We start from the raw sequence: 25,480 nt of genomic DNA, 5'->3' as shown, positions 1-25,480 counted from the left end.
CAGCTTGTAGGTTTTTATGTATGATTCATACAGCTCATGCTGATGCTCATCATAACTCTTTGTGGTGATTTGTTCAATCACAGACGTATTTCAGGAAAAGGCGATTCCCCGGCCTTGTCGAACAGTCATAAACAACACGGTTCCCGGTCGGACAGCTATGCTTTAAAGATTGTTGTCACGTCACGTCAAATAGCCTGAAGCGCGAAAACTACAGCCCTGGTCAAAACATCTTGAGGAAATTAGGCACAAAGATGCACTTTGCTAAATTAATTCATATTCTACCTCTCAAAAAAGCCTGGGAAACTAGCAGACAAACTGAACTATGCCAGCGTATTTTCAGACTGGAACTGTTAGCCAGGCGTTATAAAATCTTCAGTAAATGATCTCTTTAGTTTGTCTCCTTCAGGGTGGAAGCTAGAAACAGCAAAAGTTACTCAACAAAGCGTAAAGTTCTTTATAAAACTTTTAAAATCTATCATTCCAATGTTATATAATTGTTATCCTATTTTTTCTCGTCTTTCACGGGCAATTGACGACTCGCATGTCCTCTCACCTTCCGAGAAATACATACAACAAAGCCCTGGGCTTATACATCTTCGTAAGGACTAGGCGAAATGTCGAACTTTTCATGAGTGGGACCGAACTCTAATTTGGGTCGACCTAAATGAACTTAAGTTAAGATCGTCTGTTGGATCGATCAGACGTCGAACCAATCAACTGCATCAGATCAGTAATACATTTTTCGCCGAGCGAGGCTAAATTAAATTTACAATATCATATAAGGTTTTAATTTATTAGTTTGACTTAGTTAAAGTTTTGTCGCATGTGAAGATCGACGTTTTACCCGGAAAAGATCTTCAGAGGGATAGAACGTGTTGGACGTTCCAAACTCATTCAGACGAACCTAACTGAGCCAGACGTCGAACTTTTCACGAACTTAACTGACTAAGTTTGGTTCCTCTCATGACAAATCTGACGTTTGGACTTCCTACTCCTCATAGGTTTTAGTAGCTCTTATAAACGAAGAGCTTTATTTCCCAGGGGGCTTCTAACCGGGTTAGACAAAGCGCTTCGAAACAAGCTCAAGCAGTGCTCCAAAGTTATACGTTTTGCATTTCCTGGTTTTTTAGTTAAGCTTCAAAACGTCACAATAAATCAAATTCATTTCAATACATTTTGAGGGGGGCTTACTTGTAAATCCGGGGGAGGTTATAATTGGATCGGATCAGTAGTCATACCCGCGGTGTATCCCGATTACCCCGATCGGATATATTTTTTGGTTTACAGGTGAATGGGCTATAGCTTGGCTGACGGGGAGGGGGAGAGCTTACAAGCGGCCGGGAAGCTTATTTAAGCGGCCGTTTACGGTATTCTCCTCCGAGAAATTATAATCTGTTTGTCTTGTTTCTTTATAAAAGGAATTTGTAGAGGCCATGTACAGTAGAACCTCGATGACCCGAACTCAAGTTAGCGGGTTCGAGTTATCGGGCTGGTCGATTATGCATTCTTATTCTGATGATCCGGTTTGACTCATAAGACCCTAATATGTTACAAAACCACAATTCGAATTATCGGGGTAAAGTTTTTTGATCAAGGAAAATGAATGAAATTTAGTTGAGTTGGCGAGGAACTCGAGTACAGGTCCTTCTTTAAGTCCAACGACGTTCTACTGCATTATCAATTGTTTATTGAAATGTGAAATTACTGGGTCCGCAATAGGATTCTTCAATAACGTAATCCCGACCTACAAACCCATGGATCCCGAGGTTTATTTTTGGCATCCCATGCATCAGTCTCCCGCGCATGCCTTCAATCCCGCGAGTTCCGAGCTTCGATGAAGGGAAAACCAGGATCCTGAAAAGCCTAATGGAGTCCATCAAATTAAACCAAACATCATAATTCGTTACCTGGCACTTCACATAGATTGTCTCCTTTATGTATATCTTTGTAACGGCCTCAAATTTTTAGAAATTAGCGAATCCGAATACGCAAAATATCATACTAGATCCACGAACATTATTCATGAATAAATTAAAATCATGACCCGACAAAATCTTTGCGTTCTCAAGTATAAAAACCCTGGCATAAACTGTGACTTATATTTATGACGGATAAGCTAAACTTTAAGGAAAGAAAAATATTTCTCAAAGATAATGAATCTAAAATTAAGTAAATCTAAATATCTATCAGATGGAAAAAAAACTCATTAGAATGATCAGCAGTAACTATTAGCGTAAAATAAGCCGTGAAAACATTCAGAAGAACCCACTAGCCTTAACTGTATGCGTTTGACAGTTTGTTGCAAGAAGACGCGATCCTCGTGGTGGCTTGCAGTAGTCTTGCTTTTCGCTTTCCTGTTAACATGGCTCTATTTAGCTTAGTTAAGGTCACTGATGCTGCGACTATGAAATAACTCCTTGGTGATGAGTGCCACAGTCACTGAAGATTCCAGTGTGCTTAGGTTTTTATATATTATGTGAATCATACAGTTCATGACGTATGATATGGATATGATATATGTGACTCTTTGTAGTGGTTTGTCCAATCGCGAGACGTATTTCAAGAAAAGGGGGTTCCCCTGGGACTTACAGTCACACCGGAAAACACAATAAACATTTTGAGATACATATTATGCGATATTCCCGGAGGCACAGTTGAAAAACAAAACTGATAAACTCTATGAATTTCTATGGAAAACCGCAAACCACCAATATGAGTGTCAAGTGACCACGGTCTTGCGGTTACGTTTGCACGCCAAAAGTTGGCTCACTCCAGTTTCCTCCCGTTTTATTTCCGTGTTTGCGCTTTCTCAATTCAGCGGACCCGACTGTCTTGGAGCCTGAAACAGGCTAGGTGTCCAGCGGTAAGTGACTCATGGCAAGGTTTTTTGCCACTAAAAATTGTACAGCCTCTACGTTTAAAGGCACGAAGTAGCTTTCTTTATCCGTCTGCGATGGGCTTGTTGGATGTTTGAACTCGAATAAATGAATTATCCCTGTTTTTTGGACGATAGAAGTGATGCACTTTGACTTGAGGGAAAACAACATGTCGGTCCTAAACAATGAATACCATGTTGTCCTTGCTTAAATTTGAAATCCCGGCAAAGTGAAACCGCGAACGCGTAACTGCAAACTGCAGTTGTTGCGGTTTGTGCTTTCCCATGAAAAACCAAATGCTAAAGGTCTGTATCAGTGCTGTCACGTCAAATAACCTGAAATGCGAAAACCACAACCCTGGTCCTGGACAGGGAGTGCGGTTAAAAAACTGTAAATGTCCTAATCCAACTGGCTACGTACGTTGTTTCTTGTTTTTAACAGACCAGCCGACGTTTACTGGAACTTTCCAAAATAGTGTTTTTAAGTCCTAATGAGTTGACCGTGGTTAAATAAAAGAAAGTTATTTATTATCTGCAGAACCCCCCCCCCCCAGTCACCCCTCCCCCCGGCCCCGCTTCGAGTACGGGTCCGAGTCATCCAAGGGAAATGGGACTTTATATTGTAATGTCAATAATTCAAAATGTGAAACCGCTGGGTCCCCGATAGGGTTCTTCAATCTCGTAATCACGACCTATTATTATTATTATTATTCATGAATCCGCTAAAATCTTTGCGTTCTCAAGTATAAAAAACTTGCACAAACTGTAACTTATTTATGATAAGCCAAACTTGAAGGAGGGAAAAATATATCTCAAAGATAATAAATCTGAAATTTAGTAAATCCAAGAGATCATAATCTCTTGGTAAATCTGAATATCTATCAGATAGAAAAGAAAATTGGAATGATCGACAGTAATTATTAGCATAGCCTTGAAAAAATCTGAAACATTCAGAAGGACCCACTAACCCTACGTACAAAGTATCCGTTTGACAGTTTGTTGCAGGTGCAGGTAGCCGCGATCCTCGTGGTGGCTTGCCGTAGTCTTGCTTGTCGCTCTCCTGTTAACAGAGGGCTCTATTTAGCTTAGGTGATGTCACCGGATGCAGCGACTATTAAATGACTCCTTGGTAATTAGTGCCACTTTGACTGACTAGTGTAGGAAAGACGCTGACATTTGGTGTGATACGGATCATCCGGGATCACAAAGACTCTTTGTGGTCGTTTGTCCAATCACGCGAGAGTACTTCAGGAAAAGGGGGTTCCCCCGTGATTCCCTATACGTGCCCAAAATAACCTAAAAAAGATTATGAATTCCGGACCAGTTTGTTGGTGGTTGTAGATATATTACCATACAAACGATACAAAAGCTCTCAGATAGTGGGGAAGACGTGAAAGTAAAAGTAACGCGAAAAGTTGACGTTTTCTTTTCGTGTTCGCGCTTTCTTAATTCAGCACGCCCGACTATCTCGGAGCTTGGAACAGGCTAATGTACACAGTGAGAAAATACTCTGAAAGGATAATGAATTTTGGATTTTGTCCTTGAATGATTTTTATCGTCTTAATTTTGACCGCTTTCATTGAAATGGTATTGTGATAAAAGCAGACTGCTTGCAGTCCGCATTTTCTCTTAAAACCCGTCTACTTCTTATCTCAGCCAGCGCGATTGCAAACCACGAAGTTATGTTACAATAACGGCTTCACCGCACCGTGCTTGATTTTCGCGTGCAGTAACTTCGCAAAGAAAAATAAGAGACTGCTTGCAGTCTAAATAAAAGGGGTCCCTAATCCTATACAGAAAGCTATCTACCTCATAAAACATAAAGAAGCAGTATTATGTTTGTTATAAAGTGAGTACACCATAAACTATAAACTAGACGGGGTCGGGTAAACCCAAATAACATTAATTGTACAGCACTGATACATGTACAGTCGACTCCCGATAATTCAAACCTTCAAGGGAAATAGAAAAAAGTTCGAAATATCGGGAGTTTGAGTTATCGAGGGTAAAATTGTATAAATTGTACGGAAAATGTTCTGAAGGGAATGAAAATTGCTTCGAGTTAGCGGGAGGTTTGAGTTAAAGAGGGTTCGAGTTACCGAGAGATGACTGTACTTCGTCGTTTTATTTCGTTGCTTTTGGCTTCAAATCATAGTACTGTAGTGTGTGTTGCTAGGTTTGAAATAAGTAAGGAAAGTATAATTTAGACGAACTTTTCTTCTATAAGTTTTCTTTCAAAGAACAAAGTTTGACGGACGCACTCGAAGACCACTCACCCCCGGGGGGTGGGGGGGGGGGGGTGCTTCCTTATAAGAGGCTAATGGAGAAGTGCCGCTGGATGGGGTCGCATCATATTCACGACTGGATTGTCTATTATGGGGTCGTCTTGCGCGCGTTTTACCCGCCATTTAAATTTGTCGCAGTTTGCTTTCAGAGAGACAGCAATCCATCTCCCACGAGTTTTCCATTGAGTGCAATGAATCAAACAGCTAATTAATGACTTGTGAATTAAATGAATTGAAACTTTCAGTCGTGATTTAGAGAGGATCGATTTCTATATGTTGTCAACACGTCTTTTGTGTTTCAATGTGCAATCCGTCATTTCATATGACCGACTTCGCCGATCTCTAAGTCTTAAGGATCCTTGCGTGTTGTTGGGGTCGCACACTTCCTGATTTTTGGGGTAAGAACGTTCTTCATATATATTTCCGGTTAGCAAAACTACCGGAATGTTTGTACTGTAAGTGAAAAGTAAATTGTTCTTAGTTCGATTTAAAAAATGGGTCAATTCATTTTAGGATGACCTTATTAAAGGATTTATAAGGTAGATGCATAAATAAGAGGTGACTAAGTTGGCATCGCGAAAATTACATATTTGTCCAAAAGTAACTATAATGGAGTAGGGGCTCTGAGAGGCCAGCGGCACATACCCAGCAAAAATTAACCCAAGTATCCCCTGGGCACTCAACCCTGAACGGGTGTATAAAAAACCTGAGCTAGGCCATGGCCCAGCTTATGGCCTACACTATGGCCCAGCTTAAATTTTGTAATGTTGCGAAAAGAAATAAGCAGCTGAAAGTTGACACATAGCGGCATCTACCAAAATTAAAACTAGTAAAAGTATGGAAGGTAACTCCTTCTGACTGGAGAGATACTAAACTTCGATCCTTCTTTGGATGAAGTCGACACTCCTAAATTCAAAGACAACACATGGAATGTCATCATTGTTTAACACAGGTAATCGCCCAGAGTTCCGTATGTTTCATTTGGCAGGGGGTGGGGTGGACTTCCTATGATGGCCTATACGGGGGAGACTCCGCCTGAAAGGGGTACTTTTTTCAGGCTCCACTTTTTAAAAAGGGTGAGGATCCGCCTTCAATTAAAATATTTTGAACCCAACACAGCGGTTGGCTGTACCACTTTCATCTATGAAACGAGGAAAAGAGGATTTGCTGTTAGCAGGAGCCCAGGCTCCTGCTATTAGTACGTACCTGAAAGCTAGGGCACCATTTTTAACTGGAAGGTATTCGAATTGAGGAAAGGAGTACCTTTCTGTCAAAAAATGTATAAAATTGGGTGAAGGGTTGGTGAAACCTCCCCAAATGAAACCATGTTGAGTAGCCCCACCCCACCTCCCTCAAGGTGGCACTATCTTAATCTTGTCACGCCTAGGCCACGTTACGACTGACAGGAGCGAGTCGCTCTCCAGACTTTTTACATGGTACTACTTTATTAATGACTTAATTCATACAGGAAATTTGGTGTTATTTTTGTGATTATGTCCAAGACCATACTCAATGCATGTTAAGTAATTTACAAGGAATTAATAACACCTTAGAATTAGAACCAACAAAAAACGTCAGATAGCCTACGTGCAGATGCATTTGTCTCCCATTCCTTTAACGTGGGAGGCCAGAGCACCTCACTCTTACTCTACTGGCCCAGTTAGTTGTTCAAATGGGGGATAACACTATCCACTGGGTAACTGTTTATCCAGTGAATAGCACAATTGGTTTCCCAGATACTTATCCGCTGGATAGCGCAACCCAGCGTTTGAACAACCTGGCCCTGGAGGGTAAGCTGATAAAGGCCTTTTAGTGGAGCTCTCATGGGACAGCTTTGATTAAACTAGAGATGCAGTTTGATGACAGTAGGTTTCACTTCAGCTCTAAGCAATACAACTCCAAGAGGGGCGGAGACACTCCCTTATCTGGGCCTAAGCTAGGATGTGCCGTTCAACAGGGTATGGTTTTGGAGGTCTTGACTCTAAAGCAGGCTGAGGGGTTCAAGATTGGCCATGTCTGTTACAAACAATTTTGTTCGAACTGTAATTCTATTATGCCAGACCTGTTTAAAAACCCCTCCACATGAAAGGAATAACGGTCATAAAAAAATGGTCTCGTGTTTTAACCACGCAAGTCTTAAGGGTGACCAACATGAATTTTCTCCTAACTATATCAAGACATCATCAAAAGAAAAGGATAGGAGAATTAACAAAATGATGAACAAAGGAGAAATGCTTTGATCTTTTATCAAGTTCTCTCGACTAATTATAGACACTGGTGTGGAGAATTTGTATTTGGATATTGGGGCTTGAAGGGTTAGACATGGTAGCAGAAGTCAAAGTTTTAAGGCCTCAGAGGTACTCCTCACCCAAACTTCCTATTCCCCCAATTTTTTTTTTTTTTTGCAATTGGTCACGTGATCAACTTTCTGTAAACACAAAAATAGTTCGCTTTTGGAAAAGTTTGTTAGCAGGAGCTGAAAGAGCATATCAAATTTTGGTAGCCAGTAAATTTTCAGCCGTATATATCAAAGTAGCAATTGCAACAGCCGCCGAAAATTAGAAGGATTTGTATGAGAAAAACAACTCTTGCCACCCAGTCACACGCTTGAGTGGCTTTCCACACAAATCCTCGTAAATTTTGAAAATTTTAAACTGTTGTGAAATACACTAAGCACAAAAAATGCATTTGCAATTAGTTTATTGATCTCAAGAATTCTCAACATGTTGTTCCTATACCTTTAAATAGGCCATTTTCACGACGTCATTTGACTACAGCGACCAGAAATCATTTTGTTTCCCTATATTATTGAAAATTCTAATCCATGCCAAGGTTTAAGAAACAACACATATGTGCACAAGAACTCATAAGTCTGAGGGATTCTGGGTACTATTGTCAAATGACATCATCATGCAACTGTCCTATTGCACAAACATCTACAAAATGTGGTATTCATCAACACCAGGTTCCTTTAATTTTTTAAAGTTGCTGTTCACATTTAATATTTCTGTACCATTTTGAATGTATCTAGTTGTAAAAAGTATTGTTAGTAAGCACACAACTGGTCACTTAAGAATTCAACACAATAATCTTCAATAAAATAAATAGTCAAGCCTTTGACTGCAGTGGATGCACTACAAGATTTCCACTAGAGCTTAACCCTGTAAATCTCAAGTTTGACCAACATCAATTTTCTCCTAGCAATTTAAATACATTTTCAAGAGAAATAGTTGTGAGAATTATCAAAGTGATTAACAAAGGGAAATTACATAGATCTTTTATTAAATTCTCTAAACACTCTTTAGGAAAATGTATTGAGAACAGTTTGGAGAATTTGTACATGGATACTGGGACTTAAAGGGTCAAAAAAAGAGGACAGCGAGATGCAGCCAATAGCTTATAACTGATCCTTTTTACATGAAGGAAAATTACCAATTTCAACATCTCAACACACCAAGAATTGAAGGCCATCCAATAATATTACTACTTTACATTTTCTAGCAAAAAAATTGCTGCATGTAAGACCTAAGAGATGACGAGTGTTCAACCTCCATCTCTTCAGTGAGTGCTCATAACTGTCACAAGTGTGAACTTGCACCAAATCTTGCTCTTGTTTCCTTCTAGATAATATTCATCATTCATGCACTGTTCACATTATACCACAAGGATTTTTGTGCCAGCACAGAAACTGAGATAGTACAATGTGAACAACAACATAAAACAAAAGCCTAAAACTTCCAACATGCTACAAAGTTTTTCAGTTTGATTAACACTGCCATGCAGCTGTGGAAAAATGGCATTTCATGTGTGAACACAAAAAAGCAAATGAGACAACATGAAAGCTTTCCAGTAGTGTGAATACGATTGAACCGTACAATCCTGCTCTTCCAGCATACTTAATAATGACAGGTACATTATTGGAGAATTTGACAATCACTAAAGGAGAAAGAAAAGCTTATAGCAGCTTAGGCCTTCCCAACAAGTCAACAGAAGGTCATGAATGGTTATTGACTGATACTAGAATGATTGACGCAATAACTTATATTTTTATAAATCCACTGCCAACAAAACACAAAATCACATATCATGCAGCTACCCATTGCTACATGAAAAGTTAGCAAAATAATATACAATACTAATAGAAGACAATGAAATTCCACAGCAATATTCAGCACTTTTGATTAGCTACCTTGCTTGGATCAAGGAACTGAAGGATTTGGTCAGGTAACTGGCAAGTTGGGTTACACAGAAGTACCAGTTTAATTTATCATCATGGGAAAACAAAAATTAGGTTAATGGACCTGTACTAGTCTTGCCTTGATTCTGGAACACTCTTGTTTGTCACGATAAATACCCATACATGCCTAATGCCACAGCTTTCAATTTATCAAGAGGTTATTATGCTTCTACAAGTGACGATAGATATAATTTATATCATAATATTAAAACAGCAAAGCAGAATCAAAGAAAGAGAGTTTCATTTGACAAGCAAGAACCTCTGCTAGTGCCATAAAAGTCAAAACAAATAAATCATAGTCTTTGGCTCTCACTTTAAACATTCAGACATTTTTTTACAACTCTTTCTTTAGAGAATGGTACATCTACACAGCTTCTGTCTAGAAAACCTATGTATTAATCCACTCCAGTTCTACACAGCATTCATTGTATAGCTAGGTGTGTGGACAAACAGAATCTTGTCCCAAATCAAGATTGTAAGTGTCATTTTCCACATCAATTTACATGTACCAGTCCATTATTCAAAGCAATGTACATTTCTTCTTCTTCGGTTGCTCTGGAGGTTCGAGTGCTGCTAAGATTGCTTCATCAAAGACATTTTTCAGGCCTTTTTGTGTTAATGCAGAACATTCTACATATTTGACAGCTCTCAGCTCTCGTGCTTGCTTTTCTGCAGATTCAACAGTGATGGGTTTTTGCTTGTTCTTGGCTAGCTTCTCTATTGTTGAAGCATCATCACGCAAGTCGACTTGGGTACCAACAAGTAAAAACGGTGTCTTCGGACAGTGATGGGTTATTTCTGGAACCCACTGAAATGGAAGAAAACTTGCTACTAGTGTCTGTCAAACGCAAATATATTTAAAGGTTTTGAACAAAAAATTCAAGGACTTTTCAAGGACATTTCTCCATTCAGTGCAAAAATGAACCTTGAGTCTATGCCTTTTTTAGCTCTTCCACAACATGAGTAATTTCATCCTGAAGGTCTTTCAGTGTTTGCTCCTTTCACTTTGAAGTTCTACTTAAACTATAAAGTTAGCATTGAAATTCAAGGACTTGCCAGACCCGCCGGCAATTTTCAAGGACTTTCAAGGCCTTGAATTAAAATTTTAAAATTTAACAACTTCCAAGGACTTTCAAGGAATGTGCGAACCCTGCATATAACACACAGAGCCAAAGCAGTGGTAGCCTAAGAAAACAGCAGAAATTTGGTGATGCCACTACTGCTGTCCCTGCAAAATGTAACCTGTGTCAGGCTCTCCGTCAGTGCCGACAAGTTGTTAAAGCAAGTGAGCTGTGAAATAATGAACAAGTGAAAAATGGCGGGAAGAGAGAAGTGGAGAGCCCGTAAGCATCTTTTCAAATACCTCAATCTACCCTCTCCCCCTGAGTCTGCACTGGAGGTTACCTGACACATGATTCGTGGCAGATAAATTGATTTCTAGAATGGCATGGAAGCCCAGCTAAGCAGTCACAATATTAATTTGTTGAAGTAAATGTTGTGACTTTTTGACACTACATCTTAACCATTGTTGCCTTAAAGATGTTACAAGTCAATGACAGTTTCAAAAGACTAGGGTTGGCAGATCAGGCCCTTACCTTTTCTTTAACATTTTCAAATGAAGCTGGTGAAACTACAGAAAAACACACAAGGAATACATCTGTCTGAGGGTAGGAAAGGGGTCTCAGCCTGTCATAATCTTCTTGACCTGTTAATGAATAAAAACAATGAACAATTACTAACAGTCAAACCTCAAATTTGTAGCCTTCTGTTAAGCAGTCACTCTCTAGTAAGCGGTTACTGACCAAATTCCTAGAATTTGCTTCCTACAATAACATGTTTGACCTCTGCGAAACAGCCATCTCTATAGAGCAAACGAGGTCACCTTCATGCAAATTTTTTTGTCGTGTGCCTCCATGATAACGGTCATGTTGTTAGATTACAATGAAGAAGCTGTAAAATAATGAAGACTGTTGAAGGGAAGATAATTAATAAGGAAAAATAAATTGATGCAAAAGAGTGGTGCGAACCGTAAGGGACACAGATGGTTTTAAGAAATAAAAAGATACTCAAGACTGCTCAACCAAACACTGACATTGTGACCTATGCTTATTTATCAGTCAGCTTAAAAAGGGCATCATGTAAATACACTAATAATGCTTGCCATTATCAAAGAGGAAAGCATCATTGCTTGGGGGGAAAAATAGGCCTCATTAACAAATGACAGGTGAGGGCCACAAAGGTTGGGGCTACACCTGTACTCTAGTATAATGATTTTTAAAAGAAAACAAATACACATGTTACTTCAGTTCACATTAATGGTAACAATGAAAAATAGTTCCAGAGGACTTCTTAAACCTGCTCTGAGTTATTTGCCCAATTTCAACCACAATCATACTACGTACAACATAGTTAACAAACAATGAATTTACTTTAGTATTTACCAAATCAGTGAATAGCAATTTTTGCGCATTTTGATTGGCTCCTGTAACTCAGAATATCCTTGGCTATTCACCGTTATGCGACCGGAGCCAAGATGGCGTCTTGTTTTGAGATATTTTTGAAAGACCGAATTTGAGGAAAACATGAAGCGGTCGTACAAACAAATACCTAGTCTGCTATACAGCCGTTTTTAGTGTTGTCATGTAATGCTCCTCCCCACTAACGACTGATGAAGATCAAACCACATTCCTTTCCCTTTGTGTTTGTGGTCTCACAAACAAACCAATCATGTATAAGAAACTTGACAATACGTGAGCCGCAGGGCGCTAGGAGCGAACACGCTTCTCAGTTCTCGACAAATCAATCAATAGTTGCTGAATTTTGCTGAGTTTTAAGCGGTTAACAAAATTCCAAGTGAAAAAAAAAAGGTTTGGTAGGTCTACAAGACTCTTACCAGGATTGGTTGGTTCTTTTTAACGTGCATATGTATGATGAATTTCATGTGCTGGATGTGCTCATTGTGTTGTTATACATGTGAAGACTGTGAAGATTAAACTCTCAGGGGTACTGTTTCAAACAAAAGCAATCTTATAAATTATCGGGAAGCGATTTCCTGAAACTATACCCGGCAACTTTATAAGCACATCCATGTTGTACATACTAGTTGCTCAACTTGGTTGCGGTTGCTGCATATCTCAAAAAATTTGAAAGGACTTGATTATGACAACACTACTCTAGTTGATTGCTTGTTTTCACGCGACGATTTTGATTGTTCCGTCATTCACACATGGGGCAATGATAAAAGCAAAGCTGTGATTGGAGGAGTCACCATACCGCAAACGTGGCGCAAACACCTTCCAGAAAATGGGAGCTGAATTCTAATTGGCTAATCGCGGGAAAGGAATGTGGTTCGATTTTCAGCAGCCGTTAGTGGGGAGGAGCGTTGCGTGACGACACTAAAAATGGCTGTGTAGCAGACTAACAGAAAGCGATGAACTTTGGTTTGTCGGTGTTTATTGGTACATTATAGATAGAAAATTGTCACGCTGAATTTGCAACAAAAAATTAAAAATGCACTTGACAAAATCCCTGAAATGTTTGTAAATTGTGAATAAAGTTCCTACTAAGTGATATTTTTCAGTTACAAAAAGTTACTTTTATCATTTTTATCCAACAGATTAGGTAAATACTAAAATAACTACACCCCTCAGGGTTGGTGAACAGCTCTAGATATATACCTCGACACTTCACGTCTCTGTATATTTCCACCACTATACACCTCCCCTTCAGTGGATAGTTGTATATTATACATATCAATATTGCCACCTTTAAGTGACAATTGTGAAGTGATAAAATCGACGGTAAAGGAAGCCATAGTTACCTGCAGTATCAAACAACCCTAGTGTGTATGGCTCGCCACCAATCATAACAGTTACGGCATAATTATCAAACACCTGAAAGACAAACACAGACTTAATCTTCCATAAGCACCAACAGCCGATGAAATGGGTAGGCTACTTTGCTTATAGAAGTCAGTTACTTTTTTCGCGAAAGAAGAGGCAACTATAAAGTTTTACTAATGTCATAAACAGAAAATAATCAAGAAATCTCAATAAAAATGTAAGAACCAGTGACTTATGGTATACTTTAGTTAGCTGGTTGTGTGAATGCTATATTTCAGTCATTTTTCTAAACAGATGTAAACAGAGTTTGTTCATGCGCAGAAGTATGCGTTTACGTGAAGAATGATACCAAAAGGATCAAACGTCATGACTGTCACACAGTCAAATCCCATTAAAATGGACACTAATCGAGGCCATGGAATGTGTGCATGTTTGAAGATTGGGTTGAATTTAGAGAAAACGTAGGGGCCTTCTTATCCCAGGGTTGAAGCAAACTGTCCTTAATATTGTGGTGTCCGTATTAAGCAGGTGCCTGTAAAGTGGGGTTTTGACCGTACAAAGGTTCAACAGTATTCAAATGTTCAGCTTACTTTCTTATCTAGTGCATTAAAAACCACTATCACTATTGCTATTTTTAACAATACACCTGAACATTAAGTGTTATATGCAGATGTATACAATACACCTGAACATTAAGTGTTATTTGCAGATGTATGCCATTTTGTTTGCTTCTTTATTTGTTTTATTTTGTTCTGCTTTACTCAAGCCTGGATTCCACCAGGATATCTATGCCTTCTGAAAGTCCAGTCTGATCCATTATGTGGAAACCGGCCACAAAATATAACTTAAAAGTCTATGGCAGTTGTCATCTAATATTACCATACATGTTTGACAGTTACTTTTTCTCATGTAAACTGCTAATGTTATGCTGGCAGAAATATGTTTCAGTGATTGTATCATAGCAGTTATAAGGAAATCAGGCTTGACTGTTATGTCTTCAACAAACAAAATGGGATTTACGTGTGGGTCTATGCTTGTAAGAGAACCAAGAATAACCATAAAAAATTTTATGTCAGGATTTGACATCTCTTTAAAAGGCACATCACATGTTGCCTATACAAATGTCTTTCTAAGAGACAGAGATAAGCTGTATGGTATGTAGAAACACATCCCTGAAGATTTATGACGTACAACTCTTGCACTGTTAAAATATTGACTAATGCAAACAAACAAACACTGTGGAATGATTCCTTTACAAAAGACAATGTTTTAGCAACCAAATTGAACAAGCAACACAATCGTCCCTTTGGAAACAGGTGCACTAATGGAACTGCTGAAACAAGATATACACTCAAAAACAAGTTTAAAATGTGACGAGAATATTAATAAGTAGTTTGATGACCAAGACACTGAAACTAAAAATGTTTTACATTCATAGTGCAATTTTACCATGAAATGCGATCAAAATTTTGATTCTCAGCGTAGCAAACGGCCTGAAACTATTAGGGTATTCGTCTCAAAAATACTCAATGATTAATCAGAATAAAAAACCGGCTGCCATGCATCTATGATCAAAATATCCTTGAGTAAACCAAAATACAATGTTCAAAAGTAACATCTATCGTACTGATCCGGCACATCTTGGGTATCAATCGAGATAAATGGATGAGCTTAAGATGTTTAAGACATTTTAATGGTTACAGAATATATACCACTTACCGTCGGAACATATTCACTTGGAAATTTATTTGTTGTGTAAGATATGAGTAAACAGGTTTTTCCTACAGCTCCGTCTCCAACCACTACACATTTAATGGTTTGCATATTGTTAGAATATTAGAACTTTTATGGTTTCGTGAACTTTTCTCAAAACCTGCAACGGGAACGAACATGCACAAGATTACTTGAAATAAAGTGCAAATCAACCTTAGGAATATTTTAAGAGATATTTTATTACAACGGGAAAAAATTTGTCGCTGTTTTAAAGGTTCAAGGCTTTTGCACCAACGTGTTTTACCACATATGCCACAAGGAAAGAACATACATTCTGATTCACGACATTCGTTCTAGCGCTGAAAAAATTTATGGACGGACTTCCCGACAAACCATTCAAACAGTGAGGAAAAGACAAGGCTGTATTATCGGTAATGTAAAGCTAACTCTCGTTTGAATTACTAGTTGATCAGAAGTCAATAATGCACTGTTATATCATGCCAGTTACCGCGAACTGGAGGCAAACATGGTTTGAATTCGGATCAATGAAAGTTTTATAAGTTAACGCCGGATTCTTCCCTGTATAAACACCACGATGGAATGAAGGTTTGTACAAAGCATTACAAAACCAAGAAGCATTATCAATCCACCAAAACCCTTCTTATTACCTACCCGGTCCATGAAAATCTCTCAAACTCGACCAATCTCTTTTAGCCACGCGCAAAGAGAAGTCAGGTCAATTATAAAATATCGCATCAAGCCAGCCAAAAGAAATGGCGGCTTGACCACGTTAAAATCGAGCGAACATCATTCTTCGCCTAAAGACATGGACTACAAGGAATACTTTAGAGCAGCGAAAAATTACTTACCCGTAATGGAGTGTGAATGTCTTTAATACCCTAGAAACACGGCCAAGTCTTCGAGTTACTCAAGTATTATGACTGCCTACTTTCCATGAAATTCCACTTTTGCAACGAAACGTCCGGCTTTCCAGGGGCGTTGGTTTATGAATTAGCCGGGGGCCCTCAAGGCACACTGCACCATAGAAACGAGGCTTTAGCCCTCAATTTCTATCACACAAGGTGATTGGTCTGTTTTTATTTCGTCATTTTGCATGGCTTCAAACTGTCCAATCAAATACTTCGTTGTAAAAGGATGCTGTGATGTCTAAATTTACCCGAGAATATAAAATAAGAAATATCACTTTCAGTGTATTGCACTTCCTCTGCTCTAAAAGGACGGGTAAAAGTCTGTTTCAGCAAAATACTTATGGTAAATACCGTAACAGGAGCATATTTCAGTACCCATTGTTTGCTGTTATTTTTCCTTTAAAGATTTTTTTAATTTTCTTTTTCTGTAGTACAGGTGGAATTCGGTTCTGAATTATATGGACACTGAGGGGACATACATAGTGTCCAATATATTATCCAGGTGTTCGTATTAAGTGGGCTCTCAGAAAAAAGTCACGGATACATGTTCTATTGACATGAAGACTATAAAGCAGGTAAAAAGGAAGAAGGGTAGAAATAATGACTGCACCAAAAAGCCAAGGAAGTGACACTTGTGTATTAGCATACAAAGGTCAACTGAACAGGAAGAAAGATGGAATTATCAGAATGAATAAACTCATTCATGTCCATTATTTCGCTACTGTTTTTTAAGCAATAAAATCTTATTAACCCATAGAAATCTATAATTTTTCGAACAGGATACTATGTAACCAGTGTCCGTAAAGTTGGGTCCAAGTTGTATGAGATATTGTGACTTCAGACACAGAAGAGTGTCTGTTGTTCGTATTACAGTCAATTATGGACAGTTTCCTTTGTCCCTACGGAAAGTCCTAGAACGAATGCAAAAATAGCTGCTGGATCAATATTCTTTGTTTACATTAAAATAAGCCTGACTAGACTTGATAGAGATAATGTGATCTTTTGAACTTTGTACTAAAGAACAAGGCTAAAGTCGGGTTAATTTTAATTCAGACAGAAGAACTTTAATCCAGCAGCCATTTTTTGCATTGGGTCTATGCCACCCAATAACCCGAGTTGTTTTGTACACTTGGATTGGAGCAAAGTTTATTGTCGAGGTAGTTACTGTCATATAAATGGCAGGGGCGGATCCAGGATTTTTTGTTTTAGGAGGGGGTGCACTCATCTCTTGCTATACTTCAACACCAATAACCCAAAGGGTTTTTTTTTTTTGCAGAATACCAGTCGTATGAGAAAACCGCAGGTCATCTCAGGGGTGGGTGCGCACCCCCCGCACCCTCCCCCTAGATCTGCCCCTGAATGGTGGAATGGCCTTGGTGTAACCCATACTTTCTTGTTATTAGTTACTGTCGAGGGTAACAAGGGATAGCTACTGGCTATCTTTGAGCTTCTATAATAAGAACTATCTGAAGTTAAAACAAGTTCTTTAATAAATTCTTGCATTTAATTCTCAAACATAACAATGACATTTTTGTAGTCTCCAGGACCTTCATTTCACAGCATACAAAACTAGTGTAAAATGCCTGTTTGTAAAAATTTAATATATATCTTACTGCTCTTACAATAATAATAACAATAATAAATTGTTTGTAGATAATATTTGAAATTTTGGAAGCATTTTTGCTTGTATTAATATCTATTAATATACACACCGCTAAATATTCCTTTTCATTTAAGATCCACCAGAGAAAAATCTAAGGTTGATACTGTTTGGCTTTTCACTTCCTTACAAAAAAATCTTCGCAAACTCAGAGGAGTAAGCCCCTAGGATGTTTACAATCGCATCACATGCAACGTCAACCAAAAGCTACTAATAAGAACCAAACTGATTGTCTCTCTTTGGTTTCAAGATTATCAGACAATACAGTAAATGTAAACTATTAACAGCTGAATGACAGGTTATTCTATTTTGAACAGATTTCATATCTTAGGAGGAGGAAATATAGACTACTAGCTGACTCTGGATATTTGAGTTAGTAAGTAGATATAGGCTACCCTAGCATGTTCCAGGCTCCGAGACAGTCAGGTCTGCAAATAGAGAAAGTGCGAACACAAAAATAAAATGGGAGGAAATTGGGGGGAGGAAGGGCAGCTCCCTTCGCTTTTTCCCGCCACTGCCCCCTTTTTCCCAGATCACGTGCTCATATTTTCAAGTGCCTTACACTTACTGACTAACGCATCATCCAGCCTGGAAAAGGCTAAGGCTGCCCTGGGTACCAGAGAATGTTTCTTGCCAGCAGCGGGATGCTTTAGTGATAGCTGTTAGCTGACACATCCACGGCCATGAGCGGCGAAGCGCACTGGTCACTATAAACAGGATAATGACTTGACTGACACTGGAAACCGTGCCTAAAAAGTCTCTGGCACTCAGAGTAGATAAAGCCACCCTCGGAGACCCAGGGGCAACTAGTTAGGATGCCTAGAATGTTCATGGTGAAAGTTTGCTGTAAGATCGTCCTAACTAGCTGCCCCTTTGGTCTCCGAGGATGGGATAAAGCCAGCCTCAAGATGAAAGACACTGACTACAGCAAAAAAAATGGAGGAGGCTCTCCTCATTGCTCTGACTTCCCACTGCATATATTTTTTGTAAAATGCACAATTCTTACTAGCCCAACAGAATTAGTAAAGCTTTAAGTCTAGAAAAGGAACATGCTTACTTACCAAAGATAAAAGTATATGCTGAATCAAGATAATTTAAATAATCACTGAATTAAAGAACATCTCTCTTGATTTTGTAATATTTGTCATCTTATTCTACCCTCACCAGCCCAAGTTATCTTCTTTTTTGAGTTATTAACTGAATTTTCCTTCTAAAAAAACTACCATAGTCCCAGGTATATGATAGAGCATTTACACTATAATATGTATGTACAGAATACAAGTGGCAATAACTTGAAAGCTGTTTTATGGTAAAAAATGCACCAATAATTCCATACAAGCAAAGGTTCGATCCAGACAAGTGATACGAGATCCCATAATTTTCTAAAACAAAACAGAAGCACATTCCTTCTGCTTATTATCAACGTTGATGGTTGCCAAGTGTTACTAAAACTTGTTAAAGATTAAGTGATTTATTAAGCTGATCAGCACAGGCACCCCACTCTTTCAAGCTGCAGTTTTGGTTAGTGGGTGAATGGATTCATCAACTAGGAACTTGAAAGAGCGCAACTACTAAGCAAAGGGACATGAAAAGTGGAACTATGTTTGCTATGGAACAAGATAAAAATAAAGAGAATAAAGGTAATGATATAATAAAATAAAATACAGTGCTTAATAATAAAATAAAATTACATAATAATAATAATAATAATAATAATAATAAATCTATGTTTTTCATGCAATTTTGAATATTTTCTTTCAGTGAAATAAAAGTATGTTTCACCATTGACTTGTTTAAAGACATTTGGGCCAATTGTTGACCTTAACCTCTACCTCCATATATATACCACCCACTAAAGACCTCTTGAGATAGTATAAGCCTCGGGCTTATACAATACTTATTGGCTTAATAGCAAGGTCCCTGCAAATAATTTTCACCCAAAAAAAAATTCTGGTAATTTTCTATTATGAAAACATCAGCCCTCAAAGTTGTTCATAATAGAAAAAAGTTGAATGCGTAAAACTAATCTAGCAAAAAAAAAAAAGAAAAAACACTTAATACCAGTAAAAAGTAGCTTGATGTTATTTATAAGATTTCTTTTCATGTAGAATTGTAAAAAATCTGTTACGTTCTTACTGTTTCTCTTGGAAAAACCAGTACTTCAGATGAGAATGTACATGTAACAAGTTTACTAGATACTGTTAGCTTCACCAGTACTGCTTAAAGTTAATCCAAGGCCTGTCCTTTTCAGTTTTGGGTCCTGACTGTGAGTAAGTCTTCGAACATCTTCCACTCTTTAAAGCAAAGAGCAAATTTTCTTCTTCGGTTGCTCTGGAGGTTCAAGTGCTGCTAAGATTGCTTCATCAAAGACATTTTTCAGGCCCTTTTGTGTTAACGCAGAGCATTCTACATATTTGACAGCTCTCAGCTCTCGTGCTTGCTTTTCTGCAGATTCAACAGTGATAGGTTTTTGCTTGTTCTTGATCAACTTCTCTATTGTTCCCGCATCATCCCGTAAGTCGACTTGGGTACCAACAAGTAAAAATGGTGTCTTGGGACAATGGTGGGTAATCTCTGGAACCCACTGAAAACAAAACCATAAAACTATTAATAACAGCACTTTTACCAGTGATTTTGTTACAAATTGTTATGGTGAGTCCTGGGACTCATCTTGTGAAAAATCATGAGTCCCAGTCCAGAACCAATGAGTCCCAGTTCCAAAATCCTAAATTGAAAATGCTTGGGCCTTTATGTAACCAGACAGTTAATCTGAGGGCAGACTCCAAACCTCTGTATTACAGTATACTGAAATTAAAATATAGTCCTTCTATTTTAAAGCACAACAAAGGCTAGAAGAAATATGCATCGTTAAAAAACAGCCATAAAAAAAATATAACTGCCACAGAAATTACATGAAGAGGCCGGATATTTCTACAAATACAAATGTTCAGTTTGATTGATTGATCTTTGCGTCCTAACGGAAACATACCATGAATCATTTTGCATCTTTGGAGATTTTTATGCATTAGCAACGGAGGACACAGAGGTAACAAAGTCACTGTTTTACGACAAACAGCTAAAGATAATTGTCAAGGGGGGGGGGGGAGGGTGGTGGCGAGGGCGAGTTCTCAACATAATGAGAATTTGACAAGTTTCTGTACCAAAATGTGGTGACAAAATTAGTTGAGACACTTTACCCTAAAGGGCATTTCTGGGGTTAGGGGAAAATGAAGCTTTCCTTCCCACACCCCATCCATGTAATGTTTTGCTGCTGTTCCATCTACCTGTAAGAAACAACAATCACCCCAAATTTGAATGGGGGAGTGGTGTGGACTGTTTTGTTCTCTGACGTCATTCCATTTGAGAATAGTGTTTTAACTACTTTGTTACTGACTGTAGACTATGTTTCATGGTACTCTTGATATCTTTGAATTTTACAAAAAGGACTTTGGATGCTTTTTTCAATTTTTATTGGTTACTATAAGGGACAAAAGGGCTAACAATCAAATTTTAGCTACCTTTTCTTTAACATTTTCAAATGAAGATGGCGACACCACAGAAAAACACACGAGGAACACATCTGTTTGAGGGTAGGACAGGGGCCTCAGTCTGTCATAATCTTCTTGACCTATTGAAGAAAAAAAAAACTCTGTCATGACACTTTTTCAAACTTGAGATAACCTGTGATCTTTACTTTAGTTGTAAATAACATAAGCTAACTGTCTGCATTTCAGTTACCGGTAAGTACCAGCACATAATAAAACTAAAAGGAATGTTTAGAACATTCTCCATTTTTCATAGTTAAACCAAGGCTATCACCAAGGGGCAGCTAGGGCCCTGGGGGTTCCCCTGGCTGTTCAGTCCCCTGCCCCCCCCCCCCCCCCCCATCCTAATTGCACATAGCTGGGAACTTGGAATCTATACACCCCTTCCCCCACCCCCAAATATCTTTGCTAAACTTTGCAGACATGGCATCAGTTTATTCAAGCCTTGAATGAGTTTTTAGAACTCCACAAACCTAGCGCTTATTCATATGCAGCCAATGAATGTTGTGTAGGACTAGAAAACACCAAAAACATCTTTCAGCTAAAGACCTGGCATCCCTTCCACACTTAATGCTTGTCAGATCAATTAACCCTTAAATTAATTGGTATGAAGAAAGGCCAGCTACCCTTAGTTTGAAATCGGGTAAAACACAACAGTCACAAGCGAATTTGTTTAACAATTTGACCACTATGCAAAATTCTGAGGGACTGCAATTTGAAAACCTTAATGCCAGCCAAGATAGATGCATACAGAAAGTTTTTTTAAGCTGTCATATACTCTTACCCGCAGTATCAAACAGTCCTAACGTGAAAGGCTCTCCACCAATCATCACAGTGACTGCATAATTATCAAACACCTGGTAAACAAAAATATTCTACTCCTTTAAAAATCCTTTAAGCTATGTAAATGTGATTAAACATTACATTAGTCTTAGCGTGTCAGAAGTGATGAGAACCAAATAGCTTTTGAAGCTTCCCAGCTGTTCGTCAATAATAAGGGCGTGCCAAAACCTATGTTCGATTGTCTGGGACAGGTAAAAATTTAGTTTGGACATGAAAAACTTCAACATGACCTGTCCGTGGGGACAAGCACATTTTTAAGAAGACAAAATTCAGAAACAGTTGCACTTAAGATCTGTAAGTCTGGGTTTAGGCTTTGCCAATTCCTGCTCCTTGCCACTAGGATGTCAGTACCTCAACTATGGAAATTCCACACTGATGATGTAAAATATGTAGTAATTATATTGTTTTAACTACAGTTTATGAATGACAGACAAAAGACAGAAGGTCGTAATTATGTTTAAACACAATGAGTCTACAACAAAAGTCATTTCGTGAAAGATATTACTCTTTAGAAGAAGCATTACAGTCTTGCTACAGATCTTTTGTGGAAGATTTTGAAACTTCATCACAAGAGACCAGGAAACTTCCTTAGCAAACAGAGACAGCGGCAATTTCAGGTTATGTATGCCAGGAAAGTTCTATAGTTGTCTCACTTTATAATTTAGTAAAATGCTTGTCTTGACCTTTGTCTGTTGGAGAAGTGAATAACAAAAGTTGCTTGCCCAGCAAGAAAGTCTATTTTTCCTAGATAACCGGGTAGGACATTTTGAGCCCTGTATCAGGGCTGCTTTAAGGTAGCTGGTCTCTTATTAAAAGTAACCGGTCATTTATCCCTTAAATTCTTCTGTGCATGTAACGTCTGACTTACTTTGAAACTATGAGTAGCCGGTTGATTTTACTACAGTAGCCTGCTAAAAAAGCCGGCTACCGCCTACTAATGACAGCCCAGCTGCATTGGGTTTACATCATAATAGGTATCATTTGCTGCAAGTAGGTGCATTTAACTATGTTATAAGAAAGAAAGAGATCACATCTCTTTCATAGGCATGTAAATCTGAGGCTTGTAATAAGATGTTCTTTGTATCAGACAGAAAGCTAAAAGACTGCTTTATAATGACTACAGTCAAACTCTGCTAATACAGATACAGAGGAGGCAACAGAAAGTGTCCAAATTAACAGGGTGTCTGTATTAAGAGGGTTGAATTTTTTTTTTACTGTAAAGGCTGGCGCGAATGGATACTATCCATAATAATGACGTATCCGTATTTAAGCAGGTGTCTGTAGAGAGGGTTTTGACTGTATTCAAGTTTAAAGAAGGTCATCATTTTGTATGGTGTTGGGTGGGTTAAACTTATCATTATACAGCTATTTCGAGAAAGGTTGTCGGAAAAAGTGCACGCGACAATTGCGAAGCACTGTGGGTGGTTTTAAGTTTGCTGTTCTTTAAAGAAATTTGAAAGAATTGGTACGAAAGGCCGTGGAAATGTGTTTGCGAGTGCTAAAGGAAAGCAGCAAAAGTAGGTTCGGCAGGTACAGTCGTCAGAAACAGTGTATTGATCATATCCCATATTACCTTTCAGGATTGTCGCATGCACATTTTTCCGACAACCTTTCTTGAAATAGCTGTATAAAAGTGCCTCACTTACCGTTGGAACATATTCACTTGGAAATTTATTTGTTGTGTAAGATATCAGTAAACACGTTTTTCCTACAGCACCATCTCCAACCACTACACACTTTATGGTTTGCATATTTCTTTTAGGATATTATAATGATCTCTATTCTCCTTGTCCAGGTTCAAGGATGTTACAACAACCTTTACACTCCCTGTCACAGTATTGACACAACCTACAAAGAAGTATAATGACAGGTTTACAGTCATCTTTCCACCAAAAGGTCTGCTCACCAACACAAAATAACTCTGCCCAAATAAAAGCTTATCAATTTTAATTGACACCTTATGTCGAACTTCTCATCTTTAGCTTTTTTTTTTGTTTGAATAATTATTGCAACTTTTCAATACCTTAATATGGCTTATTGGCATCGCTCGATAGGTGCGATTTGTTCAAAACCCAACAGCCTTTCTTATAAAAGTTGATTAATATTGTCACTCAAATCTTGCCTCCTTACATTTCATTGTAAATTTAAAGTGAAAGAATTCTTTTTAGCACCTTGTCCTTTCGATAAGCATTAAGATATATATTTCTTGGTGGCAAGATGGTTTGGTGGCGAGGTGACCAGATACCATTCATTACTGTTGAACAAGTGGAAATTTTTACGAGTGAAAATACTCTGCAATATCTGCCTTTTATTATTTTCAGCATTTGAATTCTGAGTTTAGGTGGGAGTAGATCATCCTCAATAATATAGATCAACAATGATATACCAACACCAGAAGAGGTTTCTGTAGCACACCTGTTAAAATGATATTTGCGTGGGCAGTGAAATTACAATCAGGTTATATATGTTGGCCCTCTGAAGTAGATTTTTAAGGCTGTTTACCATATTCACATTTTCTCCAGCTGGCCACTCAAAAATTATGACCTTAAAAACAAAGAAACTTTTTTTAAAAATTTCCAAAACATACTGTTCTTCTAACCACATCCTCTGGAACAAGGTCCTGGTTATAATAATAGAGAAAATCTGAATTGGTGTTCAACTTGGGCTTTGGACTTTCTGAAACTCTTCAAGTTCAAGCCAGATCAGATCCCAGTCAGGCTATACGTGCTGTTATGGGAAAGTGTTTTAAACTGATGATAATTTAAATACATCCTACTTTCTAGAAGTGATAAGGAAGTAGGGTTATTTTTTTTTGCAGTCTCACTGACTTCGAAAATATTCGAATCAAGAGTATATTAAGAACACTATGAAAGGTATCGAAGCGCTATAACTTCGAGAATAAAGCGTGATCGACGCATTCCAAAGAAAAAACAAAAAGCTAAGATCAAGTTCCCTTTAGCTCTAGAATTACATGCAAAATTTGCAACAGGGTTTTGCAGTAGCATATTAATTCTAGATCCTTCCGCGTAAGCTTTTCAATTTACCTATGTCTTTGAATAGGATCGGTGCCAAATAAATATAAAAAAATACTTAGAACAATAAAAATCGCAGCTCACATAATATATGATCCTAAATTTAAGTTATATTTAAGTCAGTACTTCATCATCTATGTCGAATCTCTCACTACAAATTATAAGTTAGAATAGGTGAAAATCAAAAAGCTTTACCTTCCCAAAGTTAACTTGAAGGTTTCCAAAGGGGTACAAGCGGTGGATTAGACTTTGAGGCTAAACTTTCCTCAAATTCCACATTTATAACCAGCGATATTTCGGTAATGTCCGGCTGTGGTCAGGGGCGTTGGTAGAGAACAAGAACAGTGAATTGTCAAATTATATCGCCTTCTATGATTGGTTCATTTCCCAGCGACCAGGCCTCCTGTTTTTATATTGTCCAGTGACGCTCGTTGTTAGAAATTCGCGCCTTCAGCTAAATTTACCCGGGAATATAAATGTAGCAATTTGAACGTTGAGAGTCTCAGACTATTGCTGGAA

General features: G+C 38.2%; 1 pseudogene; it reads right to left on the bottom strand.

Annotated features, from left to right (window-relative positions):
- Positions 1-8,108: 8,108 nt before the first annotated feature.
- On the bottom strand, positions 8,109-25,313 carry LOC140943974 (uncharacterized; annotated as a pseudogene).
- Positions 25,314-25,480: the final 167 nt, after the last annotated feature.

This window comes from Porites lutea, chromosome 1 (assembly GCF_958299795.1).
Source record: "Porites lutea chromosome 1, jaPorLute2.1, whole genome shotgun sequence".
Taxonomy (NCBI): domain Eukaryota; kingdom Metazoa; phylum Cnidaria; class Anthozoa; order Scleractinia; family Poritidae; genus Porites; species Porites lutea.
The sequence above is the reverse complement of the archived record's forward strand: the minus strand, read 5'-3'. Positions and strand labels throughout refer to the sequence as shown.